The sequence below is a fragment of the Mirounga leonina genome, unplaced genomic scaffold, assembly GCF_011800145.1.
Source record: "Mirounga leonina isolate KUSES-001 unplaced genomic scaffold, KU_Mleo_1.0 Mir_94, whole genome shotgun sequence".
In the NCBI taxonomy this organism is placed as follows: domain Eukaryota; kingdom Metazoa; phylum Chordata; class Mammalia; order Carnivora; family Phocidae; genus Mirounga; species Mirounga leonina.
In genome coordinates, this window is record NW_023270855.1 from 31,477,422 (window position 1) to 31,496,711 (window position 19,290).

At 37.2% G+C, this 19,290-nt stretch overlaps 1 protein-coding gene across 4 annotated transcripts in view; it reads left to right on the forward strand.

The window, feature by feature from the left end:
* The window catches only part of FHIT (fragile histidine triad diadenosine triphosphatase), a 1,481,620-nt gene that overhangs the window by 925,375 nt on the left and 536,955 nt on the right, over positions 1 to 19,290 (forward strand). The gene's annotated exons all lie outside the window — the stretch shown is intronic.

The following is a 19,290-nucleotide window of genomic DNA, read 5'->3' on the forward strand; positions in this document are numbered from 1 at the left end:
ATTAGCATATCAATTATACTCTAAAAATGTTTCATTGTTTGCCCTTATGTTTTCAGTATACACTTGGAATTAATTTAAGTCCACTTTCAAATAACATACCGCTTCATGGTCATACCGGTTTTATAACAGCATGTTCTCTATTTCTCTCTCTGGTCCTTAATGAAATTGTTCTTTTATGCACATGCTGTAATCATCCAATAGAACGTTTTTATGACTTTGAGCCGTCTCATATTCCATTAACTCAGAATAAGAGAAACAAAAGATTTTGTTTTACCTTCCTTTATTTTTATCTCTGATGCTTTTCCTTTCTTTTTGTAGCTAAGATTTCTGTGTCATTTTCCATCTCTGTGTGAAGATCTTTTAACATTTGCAAAGTGAGTCTACTGGTGAAAAATCCTTTATTTCTTGTTTATCTCAGAAACTGTTTATTTCCCCTTGACTTTGAATGACAATTTTGCTGAGTACATAGTTTTAGGTAGGTGATTTTTTTTTTTTTTTTTGGTTGGTACTTGGAATGTTTCACTCCATCCCCATTTTGCTTGAATCATTCACAGCAAGAAGTCAGACAAGTCCTCTACAAATAAGTAATATTTTTCCTTTAGATGCTTTCATGGTTTTCTCTTTGTCTACGTTTTTTGCAGTTTGAATATATTATGCCTACCTAAATGTAGATATTTTCAGAATTTATTATGCTTGGTGATCTCTCGGCTTCCTGGATCTGCGGTTTGATGTCTGTCATTAGTTTTGAAAAATTTTCAGCCATCATTACATCAAATATTTCTCTCTCTCATTCTCTCTTTCTTCTCTTTTGGTATTCCCATTACAGTTTTTAAAAATTGTCCCACATTTCCTGAATGTTCTGTTTATTATTTTTTTTTTCTTTTTGCATTTTAGTTTGGAGATGTTTCTATTGACATGTCTTTTATTTATTTTTTTTTTTTTAAGATTTTATTTATTTGTGAGAGAGAGAGAGTGCACAAGCAGGGGCAGAGACAAAGGGAGAGGGATAAGGAGACTCCCTGTTGAGAAGGGAGCCTGGTGTGGGGCTTGATCCCAGGACTCCAAGATCATGACCTGAGCTGAAGGCAGATGTTTAACTGACTGAGCCACCCAGCCACTCCTCTGTTGAAATGTCTTAAAGTTCACGCATTCTTTCCTTGGCCATGTTCTGTTTACCAATAAGCCCATCAAAGGCATTTTTCACTTCTGTTAGTCCCCCCCCCCAAAATCTCCTTTTGATTCTCTCTTTGAGTTTCCATCTCTCTGCTTCCATTACCTGTTACTGCATGTTGTCTACTTTTCCAGTGGAGCCCTTAACATCCAAAGTTTAATTCCTTGCCTGATAATTCCAAAGTCTATCATATCTGAGCCAACTTCTGAAGCTTGCTTTGTCTCTTTAGATTGTGTTTTCTCCTTGCCTTTTAGTGTGTCTTGTGATTTTGTTATTGTAGAAAGCAGGAAATGCTATCTCAGGTCATAAGAACTTAGATTATTAGGCTTTTGTTGTGAGGTTTTATATTTAATATATCTAGGAGCTGGACTGTGTTTAATGTTTGTTGTAGTAATAAGTACCTTTTTCTCCCCCGTTTTCTGTGGGTTTCCTTAAGAAATCCTCTGTAAATAGTCTGTGTCTTTCATCTCTCAGTTATAGTCCATTTTATACTAACTGTTCACCTGGTGGTGAGAGGTATTGGACAGTTACTATTCTATAATGTTATAATGGAATATCATTTGTTAGGGGGATTGACTCCCTGGGCTGTGATTTTTAGAAGCATTTCATAGTCTTTTTCTTTAATTTTTTTTGTCTCCTATGGTGAGTCAGAAAAAGTAGAAGAGGTTGGAATTGGTTAATTGCCCTTCCCCAAAGTCAGATAAAACTCTGGTAAAATAGATTCCCTAGGATGACATGCCTTTATTATGAGAACAATTTGGGAAACTTTCAAAACAGTTACTTTTTTCCTTTCCTAAAGGGATTTTTCCTCCAGTCTTCATTATGAAAACATGATGGGCTTCCTAGAGGTAAAGCCACCAAAAGTGTGGAGTCTGTCCTAAGACTGGGCCCTTAGGAGTTTTTAACTCTCAAGTTAGTTCTCATTAAACTTCCAGCAATTTGTTAAAATTACCATTTATGTGTTCCTACCTGGTACTAGCTCCTTCTGCTTTAGCTTCAGGTAAGCTGATCTTGGTTATGATTCTTTGTATTCTCCTATCTCTGCAAATTGTGAGGTGGTGGCTTGCCCTGTAACCTTAGTTTTCTGATGGTTCTAAAAAAAGTGATTGATTTTTTCAATTTTGGTGAGGAGGGGAATGATGGCTTCCAACCTCCTGACATGTCCAGTCCAAGAAATTTTCATGCAAATGGTTGATGGACAAATCCAGAAATTTGTACAATCATATTAATTTATAAATTGATACTTTCTTATGTTTTCACTAATTCTTGCCCACCACCACCACTTCAGCAGAGGATTAAGATGCCACTAAGATTTCTTAAGTAAATACAAGTTTTAAGTGTGGAACCTTTTTACATTTCAAATAGCAATTTACAAAAATATTTTGTGGGGAAAAAAATAAAAAAAAAACATATTTTATGATTCACCTTGTTCAGTTGTTACATAAATACTGTTGGGGCACCTCCATTTATTGAGACAGGTTCTCTCACCACTTTTACATCTTGTAGACTCTCAGACATGGTGGGCTCTGAGTATCCCAATATACTTTGCACTGTTATTATCCTTTCTCTCAATTCTGAAAAAAATGTGCAAATGTGTAGTCTTTTCACAAAATAAGCAAAATGTTTTAGCATGCATCTCTTGGGATGCTTCTATATCTATAAGGGGACACTGGAGTATAAAACATAAAAATTTTCCAGATTGTTGTTTAAACCTATCCTGAAGGTCATCTAGAAGAAGAGCAATAATTACTGCCTTGCTCTTTAATTTGTAGGAACTAAATGTGTGCACAGGTAAATATGTGTCCAGTTTCAAAACCACAGATTGCAAGCCTTTGTACATGGTAACCTTAGGATGGATACTGAGATACCACATGAGAATAGAATATGTTGGTTTAGTTTTGGTTATTGACTTTCCTGTATAAGGACTTGGGGACTCTATATAATCCATCAGGACAAGATTACTCAGAGTTAACTTCCCTTCCTAACTCTGAATTTAAGTCACATACTGTATGCCAGCAATTATGCTAGTCACAGTTATACGATAGTGACCAAGATGCCATCTGTGAACTCAAAGACTTTCTTTTTAGTGGGGCATAAGACAAATGTTGACTGTCAGTTTTGCACAAGACTGCCAGAAAAACTTATATTGATAGATCAGAGCTATGCTTTTAGACCTGACACAGTAAGGGATACGCCACTTTGACAGAATCTGAGTAGAGTCTCAAAATAGGGAAATTAAGGTGGTGCATTTATGAAGTATAGGGTTTGAACTGGGTGATTTTAAAGCAAGTATTACAAGTCAAGAAACTGATTGGAGTTGAGCAGAGTTTGGGATGTAATAGCTTTATGTTCATGCTATAGAAAGTTGAGGGCCTTGAAGTAGCCTTGATAAATAGACTAATTGCCTTGTTAAATAAACTATTTTATTTAATAGATTTTTGTTCCAGGAACACGTGTTTCCCAGAGCAGGTAGCTAAGTTGTTTTTATTTGTTGTTAGTAATAATGAACAGAGGAATAAGAATATGCCTAGTTCGGGGCACCTGGGTGGCTCAGTCGTTAAGCGTCTGCCTTTGGCTCAGGTCATGGTCCCAGGGTCCTGGGATGGAGCCCCGCATTGGGCTCCCTGCCCGGCGGGAAGCCTGCTTCTCCCTCTCCCACTCCCCCTGCTTGTGTTCCTGCTCTTGCTATCTCTCTCTCTGTCAAATAAATAAATAAAATCTTAAAAAAAAAATATGCCTAGTTCCAGATTTTTCACAAAGGGACATGAAATTGTTAGTTTCAGTTATCACAAGTTAATGCACTGAAATCCTTAAAGTGTAGCCATAAGGAGGATTTAAGTAAAAGGCAAAATTCTTATCCTGTTAAATGAAAGAAAAAGATCTTTCTCTTCCTTGCTATTCTCATTTTTTAAAAATAATTAGATGAATATGGGAAATCTCTTTTGTTATTCTAATATAATTCCATTTGGGTATGCAAGTTAAAGTATTTTCTTTCCTAAAGTAAAGTTATGGACTTTTCTAATGAAAGCAATTTTTAAGCCTATTGCAGTTACAATCATCCATGCTCAATTTGAAGATGTGAGTATTTTCATTTAGGTGTTTAATATTTAGGCTAGCCTGGGCTGGACCACATCTGCTGGCTGGGCTCTCAGGCCTGCTGTATGCATACTTATAATAGCACTCTAACTTGTTTGTGCTGGACCTAAAATTCCTAGACTCATTCTAGTAGACTCCAAGAGATTGCCTGTTCTTTGTATTAATAGTTTTGTGCTTTTCTCAAGTTATTTGAAATAGTTGGGCTCTTGCCTTAATTTTGGAAATACTTGTTGTTATGTCTATATTTTTACATATTTTTATTTTCATAAAATCCAACTTATTTATTTACTTACTTATCATTCATAGCTGATGCCAACTATTCTCAAAGTGCAAAGGGAAATATAACATTTAAATAGATATACCCACATAATAAATGTTAAATTTATTTTGCTCATCTCATATATAAGATATATTCTTAGGCAAGTATTCAGGTCAAAGTTTTTTGTCCATCCTTCCTCACATATTTATTGAATGACTGATAAATAGTTCACAATATGTATCCCAGGTGCTGGGTATTTGGAGCTGGGGATTCATTGGTGAAGAGAATGGAACCAATACCTGCCTTAGAGAGCTTATAATCGAGTAAGGGAGAAAGATGTTGAACCATGAATGAGATACCTGAGTGTAGTATGGGAGCCATGATAAGGGGTGTGAAAGAGTGATCTGATGTTATAAAAGCTGACCTGAGAGTGGAAGGAGGATAAGGAGAATGGAAGAAATAGAAGACCATGAGGCAAAGAGTGGTCTAGGTAGAGAGAACAATCATGCAGGAACCCTAATGAAGAAAGGACTAGAACTGAAGCACCTATTAGGATTGCTGAAAGGAATTTGTCATTGTGGTATTGTTTCCTTTAAATGTTGATTATTAAAACTAATTATTTTAATGAAAGTTATATAAGTGATTTTTAATATTTAATCTATATAAACATGAAATGCTTTTATTATTTCTATATAAGTTTCAGAACACTCCTTTTTTTAATAATTTTAAACATTTTTGAAAAGCCTTTTAACATGTCCTTCAAGACTGAGCTCTCTTCTGCATACTTGCCAACAGAAATAGTAGTTTCACCTGTAATAAACAAACCTAGAATTTAGGAGGTACCATTATGTTAATTGCTGCCTCAACATGGTTGTTTACTGTCATTTTCTTTATTGACAGTGACTAGAATCATGCCAGCAGTATAATCATCATCATCATCATAATATATATAGTATAATCATCATAAATAATAGTGAGTTTTCTTTTAAAGAGAATTATATTTCTAATACAACAAAGTTTTGTCTAAAAGAGAATTGGATATTAATTCAAAGAAAAATGAAGTTTTAAATTTTATCCTGTGTTTACGCAGAACATTAGAGAAATCCCCAAATCTCTTAATTTTCCAACTAACTGAAAGGCAGTCATAAAATGCCTGTGTAAGGGAATTATCTCCTACCATAGAAGTTCTCTTTATGTAAATCTTATATTTTGAATAGAATGGCTTATCAGATCTGGTATGTGTGAGTTTTTATATCAATCCATTGTTTACCTTGTTAAAGAAATAGTGGGCAGATTAACTACATAGAGATGAGTCAGATAAATTCAAACTGAATTAGCCACTGGTTATTTTGATAGTGTCTCTGAGACCCAATTCAAAGGATACGCCTTGATTTACCATCATTGTCAGTCATCTGGTTTTGTTATTGGTGAATACATGGAACTCTAGAGTTCCATTTTCAAAATCACTGTTTGCACCTCATGTAGTGGAAGGAAGGCCCTACACATGTCTGTTGAATGGGAGGCAGTTGGGGACTTTTCCTGCCTTCCTTGGTAGGTCTGTCCACCTGCTTCTCTACTGAGCTTAGGGATTATAGTTTTAACATCTGTCTTTATGACCTCAGCCTCAGTTTGTACAAAAGCGACCATTCTAATAACATCCTCATCCTCACTAAAGTTCAGAACTTCAGAGTAATCTTTGATTACTTTTGGGAGTCCTTATCAGTCAACCTCAGGATTTGGTGAGTATGCCTTTAGGGAATTGGTAGAGAATGAGTAAAACAGAACTTAACATTACCACTTCCTACAGGCGCCCTATGATGCATGTTGTCCCACACTGCTTTTCCTGATATGTGATAGTCTTCCTGAATAGCATCTGGGTCCTGCATCTCTGCAAATCTAAGCAAATCCTCTATTGCTTAAGGCTGAGCCCATGTGTCTCTGGCCTACACATCTCTCCCTGATTCTCCTACGCTAGCTAAGAGTTGTTTGTGTCTTCCATACCTTGAGCCTCATTTCTAGAAGTACTTGTCAGATTCCGCCTCATATTGGAATAAATATATAAACATCACTTTAATTTCTTGAGAGCCAATTTACAATCTTATTTGTGTTTGTATATGTCAGAGCACTGACCATCTGCCAGCCCATCAGCAAAGTATTCTTGAGTTGCCTAGAATATGAATGGCAGTCCTGCAGAGTAGTGTTGAGCTTGAGCTCTGGAGGTGGGCTGACTGGATCTAGATGTTAACTCCACCAACTAGTAGCCTTTATTACCTTGAACTGGTTTCTGTACTTTTGGTCCCTCATTGGGTTGTCATGAGGATTTAATGAAACACTGCACATAAAACATCTAGTGCTATATCTGGAGATGAGTAAGTGCTCACAATACATTAACATGCATGATGGACAGGAATTCAGAATGTGCCTGAACCCTAAACATTACTATTGACTTTTTTATGCATTTGCAGAAGATCTTTGAGTCTCCACTCTCTGCTAGGCACTATGCTAAGTGTTGAGACTACAAAAGTGAATGCTAAATATCTTTGTAACATGGAGAAGAAAGAAACAATATCAGCAACAAAACTTCAGTGTGGGTTAGCATGGGACTTTTGTGTATGTGAGGCAATGATGTGGTGAAGTGAATTACATGGTAAAGGAGTTGATATGTACCATAAAATGCGTATCACTTGATCTCATATTTACTAAGCTCTGATAATACGTATAGACCTGGATTCTAACATCAATAAGTGAAATTATTTTGAAATCATTTCTACTTTCTAGTTTAGCTAATTTCTAACTTGTTGATGAACAAACCCATCATCAGAGATGCTAATAGGGAATAAATAAATGAAGGTTGTAGTTCTTTGTATTTTTTGTCTATGCTAGTTTTTCAGTGCTAACAGCTATCACTGACCTCAAAAATGGGCAGCAGAAAGTAGCCCCCAAACAGCAACTATTTACTGTATCTTTCTGTAGATTCTTGGTAACAGACAACAGGAAGAAAATCCCCCAGCAGTCAGACATGGATCTTGTTCTGTTGATTGTGGTAGAACATGCTGCTTTGTCTAGTTGGAGACCTTTGAAAGTTGTCTTTTGATGCCCTTTCTGTCTTCTATCGAAAGAAGAACATTGTTTGTGCAGTCTGCTGTGCAACATGGTTTAATGGCGAGAGAGGATTTCTCTGAGAAGATAAAATCCCCTCCAGCATCCATTCCCATGCTTCTGTGTGGATTCTTTTTCTTTCTACCATTACCTCCTCTGTCTCTCCTCCACACTTTGAAATGGCCAAAGATGAACTAATCTCTGAAGTTGGATACAGAGCACTGCTTTGAATTGTGGCCCATTTTAATTTGAGCTTTTGCCTCCCTCTTTTTTGCTGAAAAATCCTTCCATTGGGCTTTTAATAGGGGTCATTGTGTGAACATTATTTCATAACCAGTTACAGTTGTCAAAGTTTTGCATTTATATGATAATTTATAGTCCAAGTGCTTTTATGCTTGCAAATCCATTACGAATTATGCCCATTTTCTGAAAAGGGAAACCACTTTTCTCTCCCCATACTGCAGGTGAGGTCATTGAGGCCAACATCTGGGCTAGTGAAAAGGTGGACTCTGTTTCATGAAGACATACCTATCTCACTGTGTAAGCAGCAGAAACTAACTTCAAAGTGACTGTAACCAAAATAATTTTATGTTGAGGACACAGGTCTGTCTCACTGCATCAGAAAATAGAGAGTCCTGAGCCACCCAGGCACCCCCCTTACTTTGTTTTAAACAATTCTGTCTGTCTCTCCTTCATTAGGCTGTGAGCTTCTTGTGGACGGTGACCATGTGGTATTCACTCTTCAGATTCTCGGTGCCTGTGCAATGCCAGCATTTTGTAAGTGTTCAGTAGATGCTGGTCAAGTGAAGAAAGAGATAAAAGATTGCATCAAAAGGGGTGCCTGGGTGGCTCAGTCGTTAAGCGTCTGCCTTCGGCTCAGGTCATGATCCCAGGGTACTGGGATCTAGTCCCACATCGGGCTCCCTGTTCCGCGGGGAGCCCGCTTCTCCCTCTCCCACTCCCCCTGCTTGTGTTCCTGCTCTCGCTATGTCTCTCTCTGTCAAATAAATAAATAAATAAATAATCTAAAAAAAAAAAAAAGATTGCATCAAAAGGTACCTCTATGTGACTCATCTATTTTGTGTTTAAAGGTAACTTAGACCAAAATAACTTCCTAAAGTGATGAATAAAAGCAACTTTTATGTTGTCGAGATGTACTGCTCAGGACGCAGTCACAATGCATTAGGAAAACACTGGGATTCCTCACAGGGTCAGCCACTGGTGATCCCAAGGAAGTGCACCTGCTGGTCAGTGGAAGAAAACTATTTCCAATTCTAAGAGATTCTAGACTTCAAATGAGTGGACAGTAAATTCCAGGGATTGAATATACCAAGTTTTCAAATAAGTAGAAGATGTGGAAAACTGAAAATATCTTGAGTGCCCATACTTATTTCCTTAGATGCTGTTTTTCAGTTTTTATTTTGAAAGTATTTATTGATTAAACGGTATTAATTTCCTATGGCTGTCATAACAGATCATCCAAAACAGTGACTTAAGGCAACTAAAATTTATTATTTTGTAGTTCTGGAAATCTGAAATCTGAATCAGGTCTCCATGGGCTAAAGTCAAGGTTTTGGCAGAGCTGTGTTCCTTTCTGGAAGCGCTAGGAGAGAACTCATTTCTTTGCCTTTTCTAGCTGCTGGGCACTGGTGACGTTTTTGGCTCATGGTCTTTTCCTCCATCGTCAATTCCAGCAAGAGCAGGTCATGTCCCTCTCACTTCTCGTCACTCTGACCTCTTCAGGCTCCCTCATCTCATTTTTGTGGATCCTTGTGGTAACTCTGGACCTGCTTAGAAAATCCAGGATAATCTTCCTACTTTAAAATCAGCTGATTAGCAACCTTAATTTCATCTGCAAACTTAATGACCCTTTACAGTGTAAGGTAGCATATTCATAGTTTCCAGAAATTAGGGGACAGACATTTTTAAGAGGCCATTATGTGCCCATCATACCTATTGTGGACATAGGTACTATGGAGGATATAAGAGTAAACAATATATTACAATCAAGGAGTCTATTGTCTAATGAAAAAGTTAATGCCAGATAACCTACATCTATCTGGTGGCAAATTCTCTGTCTCAGAATTTCCTCATTACTTACTCAAATGTCCAGCCTCTTGATCTGTGTGCCTGTCTCAGGTTGTGTTTCCTAGCCATAATTATAGGGTTGCCTCTATTGAGCATCTAATGTGTGTGTCAAGACTTATAGTCATTACACTAAAGTATATTGCTGTGAACAAGATCTCACTTTTTGACTAGACAAATGAATATATTGTTATAAATAAATTATGAAATAAAGTAATTTTCCCTAAAACTGTTAGTGATCTAATCTGAGAATGAGAAGTGAAAATTGCAAATTATCCCAAAGTTGTTATATTTAAAATCCTCAGGCTAAATTGCTATAAGAGATACAGATTCTTAAACATAAGAATATTATGCTAAAAACTAAAGTTTGGACTCGTTTTCAAAGAGTTAAAGCAATAGGGTGTTAATGGCAAAAAATCTTTTTTTTTTTTTTTTTTTTAAGTTACCTTCTTTGCCCATTTAGACTTCAAGGACAAGTTTGAGGATCTATGAATGATATCCATAGTTTGCATTTAAATTTGAAGGTTATTTATTAAGTGACATTTTCAGTGAGATACAAAACCTTCCTCCTGGTTAGTGATTGTGCGAAGTCATTTTTAGTATGTGTGAAAGAGCAGTGAATCAGAATATTTATAGTTTAGCACTTTTTAGAATGTCCTTCAAATATGTGTGCACATAATAGCTTCATAGAATACTGAGTCCAGGTTTTGCAGGTCTTAGGCTAAATATCAAACTCATCCTTCATGAAGGGGTTTGCACCCATGTGTTCGTGGTGGTAAACAATCTAGAAAAAAATATAATGCCAGAAAAATAATGTATTAAGAGCAGTCCTAGATCAGATGTTTTTGTTTTACCTGAATTGGCTGGTACCTTAAATATTTGCTGAATAATGAATTAATGATGTATAGGTGAAAGTGCCAAGTATAGAAGAACAGTCACAAGATAGTTAAGCTCTTGTGCTTCTCAGACTAGGGTTTTTAGGGCTAATTGGTTTTGTCTTGGGGGAGGGCACATTTTTAGGGCTAATTGGTTTTGTCTTAGGGGAGGGCACATACAAGATTTTCTAGGATAAACATTGTGTATCTTCCTAAAAATGAATTTTACTTAAATATTTGAGGGAACTAAGTTAAATTTATTTTATGTGCTTGGTAACTTAAAATATTTTTATAGTGTGGCAAAATCATTATATTATTGGGAATAAAATTAACATTTTTAATAACTGCATTTGTTTATAATTTTTACCAAATATTTAAAAATTTCTATAGCATTATACAACTTACAAGTGTTTCCTATTGATTGTGTGTGTGTGTGTGTGTGTGTGTGTGAAATCAGTTTCTACAAGTTTTCTTATTTAAAAAACAAAACAAAACTCTACAATATCCTTCTTCCCTCGCCCTCACTCCCCATCCTCCTTTTAACTAATTATTTTGGTATTTATCTCCATATCTCTAAATAATGTTTATACTGCTACTTTTAGTTTTAGTTTTAAGCCTTTTCTATTGATTTTTCATTACGGAAACAGAGGGGGTAACTATCCTTCATCCCTCCACTTGTATTGCCCATGGTTCCCCTTCTTCCCCTCTGCATCTCAAGTAGTGTGACTCTAATTTTGATGACATCAGTGTTTGATATTTATTTAGTGTACTATATAAATGCCATCTAAAGCTGAACCATGGGGTTGAGTTCCTTACCTGGCTCTTGTTTTCTCTGGAAGTAATAATTGTCTTCTTTTTTAAAGTAGTTTTGTTTTCTAAGTACTTGAAACAACCTCAGCCCCAAACTCTTCAGTTTGCCTCAGTGCCCCCTCAAGATGTTTACATGGTTCCAGTTTTCTATCAGTTTCATCTTCCTGAAGAAGCCTGTCCTGGAGCCTGGCTCTCAGCTGTGCCTGGTGTACTCCATGTCCAGAGATCCTCTGTTTTACTATCTAAGGAATGAAGCTTGCATCATTGGCCAGGGTGGAGGCAAGGAAGTTGCCTGGCTGTAGGGAAATGGAAGAGAATATCTGTGGATTTATTGTTTATTTTCTTTTCTTTTTCCCTTTTCCCTTTTCCCTTTTCCCTTTTCCCTTTTCCCTTTTCCCTTTTCCCTTTTCCCTTTTCCCTTCCTTTCCTTTCCTTTCCTTTCCTTTCCTTTCCTTTCCTTTCCTTTCCTTTCCTTTCCTTTCCTTTCCTTTCCTTTCCTTTCCTTTCCTTTCTTCTTTCTTTCCTTTCCTTTCTTCTTTCTTTCTTTCGATTTGCCCTCCCTTCCTTCCTTCCAACAGTTTTATTGAGATATAAATCATGAACCATACCATTTGTCTACTTAAAGTATATAATTCTAGGGGCGCCTGGGTGGCTTGATCAGTTAAGCGTCTGTCTTTAAGGTCCTGGGATCAAGCCCCGAGTCGGGCTCCCTGCTTAGCAGGGAGCCTGCTTCTCCCTCTCCCTCTGCCCTTCCCCATCCGTTGTGCTCTTTCCCTCCCTCTCTCTCTCTCAAATAAATAAATCTTTTTTAAAAACAAGTACATAATTCCCTAGATTTTTGTTTATTCAGAGTTGTGCAACTATCACCACTGTCAATTCAGAATATTTTCATCATCCCAGAAAGAAACCCCAAACTCATTGGCATTCACTATCCATTTGCTCCAGCCCTAGGCCACCATTAATCTACTTTTTGCCTCTATATATTGTTCTATTCTGGATATTTCATTTAAATGGAATCAGATGATATGTGTTCTTCTGTGACTGGCTTCTTTCGGTTAGCATTATGTTTTCAAGCTTTATCCAAGTTGTAGTGTGTATCAGAAACTTCCTCTTTTTATTGTTAATATAGTTTATTTATCTTTTTACCAATTGGTGGATATTTTACTTCTTTCCACTTTTGAGCAACTATGAATAATGCTGTTATAAACATTCATGCATAAGTTTTTTGTGGGGGTATTATGCTTTAGTTTCTCTTGAATATATATATACATGGGAGTGCAGTTACTGGGTCATATAGTAACTGTGTTTTCACCTTTTGAGGAGATACCCAAATGTCTCCCAAGGTGGATGCACAGTTTTACATTACCAACAGCATAGGAGAGTTCTGATTTCTCCCCTTTGTTATCATTTGTTATTGACTGTGTTTTTTGGTGATAGCCATTTCAGTTGGTGGGAGATGGTCACTCATTGTGATTTTGATATACATTCCTCTTATAGCTGATGATGTGGAGCATCTTTCCATGTGCTTGCTAGCCATTTGTTGATCATGTTTGAAGAAATGTTTGTTTAGACCCTTTATCCATTTTTTAATTGTGTTTATTTATTGAGTTGTAAGAGTTTTATATATACTACATACACGTCCCTTATTAGATACGTGATTTGCAAATATTTTCTCTCATTCTGTGGATTTCCTTTCACTTTCTTGATGGTATCTTTGTTTTTTTAAAGATTTTATTTATTTATTTGACAGAGAGAAACCGCGAGAAAGGGAACACAAGCAGGGAGAGTGGGAGAGGGAGAAGCAGGCTTCCCACCGAGCAGGGAGCCCGATGCGGGACTTGATCCCAGGACCCTGAGATCATGACCTGAGCCGAAGGGAGACGCTTAATGACTGAGGCACCCAGGAGCCCCTTGATGGTATCTTTGAAACACAACCTTTTTACGTTTGATGAAGTCCAGTGTATCTATTTTGGTTGTTGTTGCTTGTGCTTTGGGTGTCATTTTTATTTTTTATTTTTTATTTATTTATTTTTTTTATTTGCGAGAGAGAGAATGAGAGACAGAGAGCATGCATGAGAGGGAGGAGGGTCAGAGGGAGAAGCAGACCCCCCGCTGAGCAGGGAGCCCAATGCGGGACTCGATCCCAGGACTCCAGGATCATGACCTGAGCCGAAGGCAGTCGCTTAACCAACTGAGCCACCCAGGCGCCCTGGGTGTCATTTTTAAGAAACCAGTGCCTAATCTGTGGTCATAAATATTTATGCCTATGTTTTCTTCTGAGTTCTATAGTTTGAACTCTTGCATTTAGATCTTTGATCCATTTTGAGTTAATTTTTGAATACAGTGTGAGATAGGAGCCCAGCTTCATTTTTTTTTTTCCCCACATGGATAGCCACTTTTTCCAGGACCATTGTTAATGCAACTGTTCTTTCCCAATCCACATCATGTTTAAAGATATCAAAGCTCAAATGCATTTCCCCCTTGTTAATAATGTACCTATGTATTTTTCATCTCCAAAGTGTGCATTCCTTCTTAACTATCACTACGTGCTTCAGTTGAAAAGTTTGGAAGGAATTGGTATAAAGAAAACAAACTACAGTGGATATAACCCCAAACAAGAAGGATCTTAGAAATAGACTTCTCACTGGAAGAAGCTATGGAGAATATGCAAGGAAGGCACCTATTAAGCTAGAGGTCAGTTTAGGTCATGTATTCTCAGGAGGGGTGATATTACCCCCAAGTGGGCAAAAATTGGTTCTTGGGAAAAGTAAAAATCTTACTCTTTTCAGGTATGAAGCATAGACATACACATAGACAGGAAATCTGTGGTATTAAACTTCAGGGAAGCAATTAGGAAGGTGTCTAAAAAGGTTCATTAGGGGCTCCCTGCTCGGCAGGGAGTCTGCTTCTCCCTCTGACCCTCCTCCCTCTCATGCTCTCTGTCTCTCATTCTCTCTGTCTCAAATAAATAAATAAAAATCTTTAAAAAAAAAAAAAGGTTCATTAGGAAGATAATAATGAAAAAAACAAAACACTTGAGAAACAGTAGGTTAGGTGAAAATGACACTTAGAATTTCCTTGGACATTCCATAAGTGACCCATGATGTATATACATGATTTTGGCATATCACACTGCAGTAATTCTCATGTACTTGAATATTGAAAACCACCTAAATGACAGGAGAAAAGGGGCATCTGTATCCAACTGCCTGGGTATTGACGCCATCCCCAGTAAAGGCTTTTTAGGGAATTCTAAATGTTTGTTCTCTTGTGCTTTTATATGAACTATTAACTTAATATCTTGCAATAGATTTGTTCTTTGTTTATGAGGATTAAATAAGACAGTAGAGCCTGCATTTTGTAGTGGGGAGAGGTGGGGTGTGCACTGAGGGTTTTCAAATCTTTTCTTAAATTGAATATCCCTTATGACAGCGTTCTACTGTCATACTGTCTTCTTTCTTTAGATGCTATAAGTTTTCTGCCCAGTGGTTTTGATATGTCTGATGTAGACTCAGTTACTGGTAGAAAGGCTTTATTAGTGAATGTACAGCTAAATGGATTGAAAATCTCTTTCCCACTTGAGTCTGTCTTTCCATGCTTTTGATTGTACTGCTTTATCATGCTGTATACAAGAGTGTTATATTTGCGGGATGGGTGCCGCTACATGCAGAGTGATTTTTAGAGAACATCCCCCCCGCCCCCTGAGAATGTAAATATGGAAAAGTAAGGAAGAATGGGTGTTTTGGTAGAAGGCTTTCTCTTTGGATCCATCTCTGTTATTTTTCTTCCCTACTTAAGTGAATGGAAGATAATGATGCCTATTTTGTTGGTGGTATTCTCAGCCAACCACCTCAGGACATAATAAGTTTAATTTCAACAGATCAAAATGATCTGAAAGAAAAACATTTCAGATAATTGATAAAGTTACCAACATAAATCTAAAACATCTCCAAAACAACAAAAACAACAAAAACCTTTCACTTTCTCCCAGACCTATCTATTACCAGGGACGCTTCAAATTATTGCAGGGTGATTGCTAGGTTGCAAAGGAAGAACATGTTGAAAAACTGTTAAAGCCAAACATTTTATTTCTTTCATTTTTTAAAAAGATTATTTATTTATTTGAGGGGGAGAGCACGAACAGGGGTAAGAGGGAGAAGCAGGCTCCCCACTGAGCCGGGAGCCCAGCGTGGGGCTTGATCCCAGGACCCTAGGATCATGACCTGAGTGGAAGGCAGATGCTTAACTGATTGAGCCACCCAGGTGCCCCTCATTTTTATATTTTAATATAATTTATATACAATAAAGCACACCCTTTTTAAGTGCATCATACACTGAATTTTGATAAATGCATGCACCTTTGTAATCACACAGGCAATAATATAGTTCTCCCAAATCAAAAATTCCTCCCTATACCCCCTAACCTCAGGCATCCATTAATTGGCTTTCTGCCATTTAATATTAGATTTGGCTCTTCCAGAATTTCATATAAATGACATTATGCACATGCACCTTTTTTCCTCATTTTTGTTATTGCATCTATCAGTGATTCATTACTTTTTATTGATGAATAGTGTTGTATGATTATACCATAATTTATCTGCTCACCTAATAATGGACATTTGGGTTGTTTCTGCTTTATGGCTTTTATAAAGAAAGTTATGATTTTTCATGTACATGTCTTTTTGGAGAGTATTTTGCATTTCATTAAGTAAATACTCCCACAAGTGGAAGTATTAAGTCAAATAATATATTTATAAATAACTTTATTAGAAATTGTCAATTGTTTTCCAAAGTGGCTATATCAATTTATATTTCATCAGCAATGTGTGAAAGTTCCAATTGCTGCCTGTCCTCACCTGTGCTTGATATTGCCAGACTTTTTAATTTTAGCCATTGGTGGTAGTGGTGTCTCATTTGGACTTTAATTTGCATTTCCCTAATGACTAACAATAAGCATCTTGTGCTTATGTTTTGTTTTGTTTTCTTCTGTGCAATATCATTTCAATTCCTTTGCCCATTTTTTTTTAAATTTTATTATGTTATGTTAGTCACCATACAATACATCATTAGTTTTTGATGTAGTGATCCATGATCCATTGTTTTTGTATAACACCCAGTGCTCCATGCAGTACATGCCCTCCTTAATACCCATCACCGGGCTAACCAATCCCCCCTCCCCCCTCCCCTCTAAAATGCTGTTTGTTTCTCAGGTCCATAGTCTCTCATGGTTCATCTCTCCCTCCAGTTCCCCCCGCCCATTTTTCCCTTCCTTCTCTTAATGTCCTCCATGGTATTCCTTATGTTCCACAAATAAGTGAAACCATATGATAATTGACTTTCTCTGCTTGACTTATTTCACTTAGCATAATCTCCTCCAGTCCCATCCATGTTGATGTAAAAGTTGGGTATTCATCTTTTCTGATGGCTGAGTAATATTCCATTGTATATATGGACCACATCTTCTTTATCCATTGATCCGTTGAAGGGCATCTCGGCTCTTTCCACAGTTTGGCTATTGCGGACATTGCTGCTATGAACATTGGGATGCATATGGCCCTTCTTTTCACTACATCTGTGTCTTTGGGGTAAATACCCAGCAGTGCAATTGTTGGGTCATAGGGTAGCTCTATTTTTAAATTTTTGAGGCACCTCCACACTGTTTTCCAAAGTGGCTGTACCAACTTGCATTCCCACCAACAGCGTAAGAGGGTTCCCGTTTCTCCACAACCTCTCCAACATTGGTTGTTTCTTTCCCTGTCCATTTTGGCCATTCTAACTGGTGTAAGGTGATATCTCAGTGTGGTTTTGATTTGGATTTCCCTGATGGCTAATGATGATGAACATTTTTTCATGTGTCTTTTAGCCATTTGTATGTCTTCTTCAGAGAAGTGTCTGTTCATCTCTTCTGCCCACTTTTTGACTTGATTATTTGTTTTTTGGGTGTTGAGTTTGAGAAGTTCTTTATAGATTTTGGATACCAGCCCTTTATCTGTAGTGTCATTTGCAAATATCTTCTCCCATTCTGTGGGTTGCCTCTTTGTTTTGTTGACTGTTCCCTTTGCTGTGCAGAAGCTTTTTATCTTGATGAAGTCCCAAAAGTTCATTTTTGCTTTGTTTCACTAGCTTTTGGAGATGTATCTTGAAAGAAGTTGCTGTGGCCGATGTCAAAGAGGTTACTGCCTATGTTCTCCTCTAGGATTTTGATGGATTCCTGTCTCACATTGAGGTCTTTCATCCATTTTGAGTTTATCTTTGTGAATGGTGTCAGAGAATGGTCGAGTTTCATTCTTCTGCATGTGGCTGTCCAATTTTCCCAGCACCATTTATTGAAGAGACTGTCTTTTTTCCATTGCATGTTTTTTCCTGCTTTGTTGAAGATGAGTTGACCATAGGGTTGAGGGTCCATATCTGGGTTCTCTATTCTGTTCCATTGGTCTGTATGTCTGTTTTTGTGCCAGTACCATGCTGTCTTGGTGATCACAGCTTTGTAATATAGCTTGAAATTGGGCAACGTGATGCCCCCAGCTTTGTTTTTCTTTTTCAACATCTCCTTGGCGATTTGGGGTCTTTTCTGATTCCATACAAATTTTAGGATTGTTTGTTCCAGCACTTTGAAAAATGTCATTGGAATTTTGATCGGGATGGCATTGAAGGTATAGATTGCTCTGGGTAGCATAGACATTTTAACAATGTTTATTCTTCCGATCCGTGAGCATGGAGTATTTTTCCATCTTTTTGTATCTTCTTCAATTTCTTTCATGAGTGTTTTATAGTTCCTAGAGTATAGATCTTTACCTTTTTGGTTAGGTTTATTCCGAGGTATCTTATGGTTTTTGGTACTATTGTAAATGGAATCGTTTCTTTAATTTCTCTTTCAACAGTTGCGTTGTTAGTGTATAAGAAAGCAACTGATTTCTGTGCATTGATTTTGTATCCTGCCACATTACTGAATTGCTGGATGAGTTCTAGTAATTTGGGGGTGGAGTCTTTTGGGTTTTCCACATAAAGTATCGTGTCATCTGCGAAAAGAGAGAGTTTGACTTCTTTGCCAATTTGAATACCTTTGAATACCTTTTATTTCTTTTTGTTGTCTGATTGCTGTTGCTAGGACTTCTAGTACTATGTTGAACAACAGTGGTGAGAGTGGGCACCCTTGACGTGTTCCTGATCTTAAGGGAAAGGCTCTCACCTTTTCCCCATTGAGGATGATATTCGCTGTGGGTTTTTCATAGATGGATTTTATGGGCTTGAGGAATGTTCCCTCTATCCCTATACTCTGGAGAGTTTTAATCAGGAAAGGATGTTGTATTTTGTCAAATGCTTTTTCTGCATCAATTGAGAGGACCATATGGTTCTTCTCCCTCCTCTTATTAATGTGTTCTATCACATTGATTGATTTGTGAATGTTGAACCACCCTTGCATCCCGGGGATAAATCCCACTTGGTCATGGTGGATGATCCTTTTAATGTATTGTTGGATCCTATTAGCTAGGATTTTGTTGAGGATTTTGGAATCCATATTCATCAGGGATATCGGTCTGAAATTCTCCTTTTTGATGGGGTCTTTGCCTGGTTTGGGGATTAAGGTAATGCTGGCCTTATAGAATGAGATTGGAAGTTTTCCTTCTGTTTCTATTTTTTGAAACAGCTTCAGTAGAATAGGTATTATTTCTTCTTTGAATGTTTGGTAGAATTCCCCAGGGAATCCATCAGGCCCTGGACTCTTGTTTTTTGGGAGGTTACTGGTTATTGGCCTATTCAGGTTGTCAATTTCTTCCTGTTTCAGTCTTGGCAGCTTATAGGTTTCCAGGAAGGCCTCCATTTCATCCAGATTGCTCAGTTTATTGGCATATAGTTGTTGATAATAATTTCTAATATTTTTTTCTATTTCC